This window comes from Lygodium microphyllum, unplaced genomic scaffold (assembly GCF_053477565.2).
Source record: "Lygodium microphyllum isolate KBCC unplaced genomic scaffold, Lygodium_microphyllum_v1.1.10 scaffold_66, whole genome shotgun sequence".
Classification (NCBI taxonomy): Eukaryota; Viridiplantae; Streptophyta; class Polypodiopsida; order Schizaeales; family Lygodiaceae; genus Lygodium; species Lygodium microphyllum.
The window spans coordinates 370,612-373,915 of record NW_028229549.1 but is presented as its reverse complement, the minus strand read 5'-3'; the positions used below and the strand labels follow the sequence as shown (position 1 = coordinate 373,915).

General features: G+C 43.1%; 1 pseudogene; it reads left to right on the top strand.

Moving 5' to 3' along the window:
• Positions 1 to 2,737: 2,737 nt before the first annotated feature.
• On the top strand, positions 2,738 to 2,983 carry LOC148008828 (signal recognition particle RNA; annotated as a pseudogene).
• The last annotated feature ends 321 nt before the right edge of the window (positions 2,984 to 3,304 follow it).

Here is a 3,304-nt window from a genome sequence, read left to right as displayed (position 1 = left end):
GCACTGAAAATAATGGCACCCCCCTCCCCCGATTCAAATTTGTAGAGTTAACCCTCTTTAATCCAAGCTTAAGGCTTAAAGCCTTAAAATAACTAGTTCAAGTTTTGTGTTTTCACAATGCCAATAAGTGGATTTTGGCATCTTGGTGAGGCAAACAAACTAAGGTTCGAGATCTGACTGGACAACTGGCTCCGTGGCATCGAAATCTATAAAGTTAGCCTTTATCATGCACTTTTTGGCTCTCAGATCACATAGCTTCTTTATAACGTGAAACCTTGAGGGGATTAAATGGGGGGTCAAACGATCTCTAATCAATGAACCGAGACTTGCATTGTGTTCCTACCATTGAACTCCATCTACGATAACTCCAGCTCATTGATCCGAAATTGTTTCAGTTTGCATGAAAAATTGGTATTTTACGCCTACCGAGCCACTTTTCCACTTCAAAAACAGGCTCTAAAAATCCACTATCATAGCTATTCAACAATTGGACTCTTTTTTGGAAGCTTGGGTTCACAGATTCAACACCTGTAATAAGGTCCCAATACCCTTTGCCAACTAGGAAAATTTCCATGCAAAATTTCCATATTGCATAGTTATTATTGTCCAACTTCTCACCCACTATCTGTGCAATATTGTCAAATCTATCTACATTTGCCATGTTTACAACTCTATGTATTTTCTACAGTATTTGAATAGATGGTGCTTGACTCCCTACAAACCAAATTAACCTTTCAATATGCTCCAAGATTTCAAGTGCAATCTGTCAAGCTTCTTGCAGCCTATAAATAGATTTTAGAACTGAGCTTCAGATCCTCATACTAGTGCCCCAAGCATGCATAAATTATGCCACACTAGTTGCCAACTATCCACCTGATGTTGGTAATGCCAAAGTGAAGCAATGATTGGTTGAGATACTTTGATCATGTAAGCCATAAAGCAAGTGCAAATTCCCAACTCCATGCTAATTTGTGGCTGTTGTTGATGACCTTCTAATGAGCACTCACGATTGCTATATATCCTACTACGAATGAGCTTCAAGTGGCCCTAAATAATACTAAGTATGTTAGCCCATTGGTCATGGTACCCACTTGCTAATGTTGCCCATTCAACCCCCAAAACAACAAGTGCAGTCTAGACCGATCATGCAGATTTGTTGCTAAAGGTGCCGGTGTTGTTTAGCTCCATCACATGCTCTAGTGAAGGCCAATGACCCCTCCTTCCAAGCCCTAATAGGCTCTATCAAGTGTAGACTTCAAGAACATTGATAGATACCATTCCAAGTGTAGTCTGTGGCTATCAATGCACTTCCATAGGGTTCCTTCTTCAAGCTGTAGGTCAAGGTCACTCTTCATCTTCTACTCATTGCCACATAAGGCCTTCCTGCTCTGATATCATGTTCAAGATGTAGAGGGAGAGTGAGAGATATGGAGAGAGGCAAGCTCAAAGAGCACAGTGCTCTCAATAGTATTCTTGATTATTCATTGAGTAACCCACATACTACACACAACTACAATATAGTTCAAACCACATTGCTAACCTAACCATGTTCCTAACTAGAGTTAGATCTCGACTCATTTATTGAGGCACACATGACATCTAGCTAACCTATAGCTGGGAAAAAAGAGCTTGATTGATTCATCATAGCTCTTGCAACTTTGGTAATAATCCTATTCTTCCTTTCTATAGTAACACCATTCTGTTATGGTGTATACTTGCATGTAATGTGTCTTCTAATCCCATGGTCTCTCAAGTAGTAAGAAAAATCATTTGACATAAATTCTCCTCCATTATCTGATCTCAAGCATTTTATGTAACCCCCAAATTTCTTTTCTGCCATATCTTAAAACTGCAAAACTTTTCAAATGCTTCACTAGTATGTTGCAAAAAGTACACCTATGTCATCTTACTGAAATCATCAATAGAAATGATATAGGACCTACATCTTCCACTCAAGGAAACATTCTGACATGGACTCCAAATGTCAGAGTGTGCCATTTCCAAAGGATAAGTGCTCACTGCCCCCCCTCTTGAAAATGGGAGTCTAGACTGCCTGCCAAGCTGATAAGACTCACATACATGATCAAAATTGACATATCCAAACCTGTGTAGACTACATCTATTTCAGCCTTTGCGAATTCGCATGCGTAATCCTTCTATGTCATAGTTTGGCATCTTTATATTGTCCATGCCCAATCTCAACATACACAGAATTATTGTCCATATGGGGGGTCTCCTTATGCATTATTAGGGAAATGTCAAATCACCTTAACTGCCAAGATTGAAAGTCTACCTGCCATCTTCTATGTGTTGCCTAACACGGAATGAGTTGGTAATGAGGTACTATTGGGATGCCTATTTAAATGACTCATCAATTGTATACTTGACCTCCAACTACAATGTATCCATTTGGAGCTACCCAGCATCAAGGTTATCACAATTTTCAGCAAGGGTACTAATGCCTCAATGGAAAAGGAAGTACCATCGATGCTCCCCATACACCCCAATTCACCCCTCAAAAAGAGAAATGATTCTCTTCTCAATGAGTTGCTCAAGGCTTGAATAGCCCATGATAGGCCAACCAATTAGATATATCCATCCAATAGGAACAATCAACTATGGGTTTTGATGTTTTGGAACAACACATGCATAGAATGAATGACTAGGAGAAAGTGAGCATCGTACATTAACTATGCAGTTGGCGCGCGCTCGCCCTTTCGTTCCTGGGTGTATTGTGACGCCTGTAACCCGAGGAGGGGGGAGTATACAGTTGTGTGGATGCCACCGGTCACGTGAACTGAGATGTGGGGCTGATTCGCTGCCGTTGCAGCGGCGCCCATCTCCAAGTCGCGAGTGGACGAGATCGTTGCCGCCCGGAGGTCTGGCAACTCTCCGTCCTCGAAGTAGGGGAGACCGCATGAGGCCGGAAACGGAGCAATGCTACCCCTCGCTCCAGACAGTGGAGGGACAACGCCACCTTGTCTGCAGGCCGACCGTCGGCCTCCTCTCAGTCCCCGGTGACAAACCCGATCTTTTATTCATTTTACGTACGTACGTTCTCACACGCGCGTACTAACTAAGGCGCAGCCTTCCCCAATTTATTTTGGTTGCCCCCTCGAGGGCTACTATTCCACGTGCTCGAGCACCGGCACTGCCCGCGCACGCACATACCACCACAAGCTACAAAGCACTACACTCGTGCAACCAGGTTAGCTATTCGCTCGGAGCCTGCTATCTACTTGCCAGCACCACATTTCTTGGCACAAGAGAGAGGCACTCCCACCCCATGCGCGTTTTCCAACAC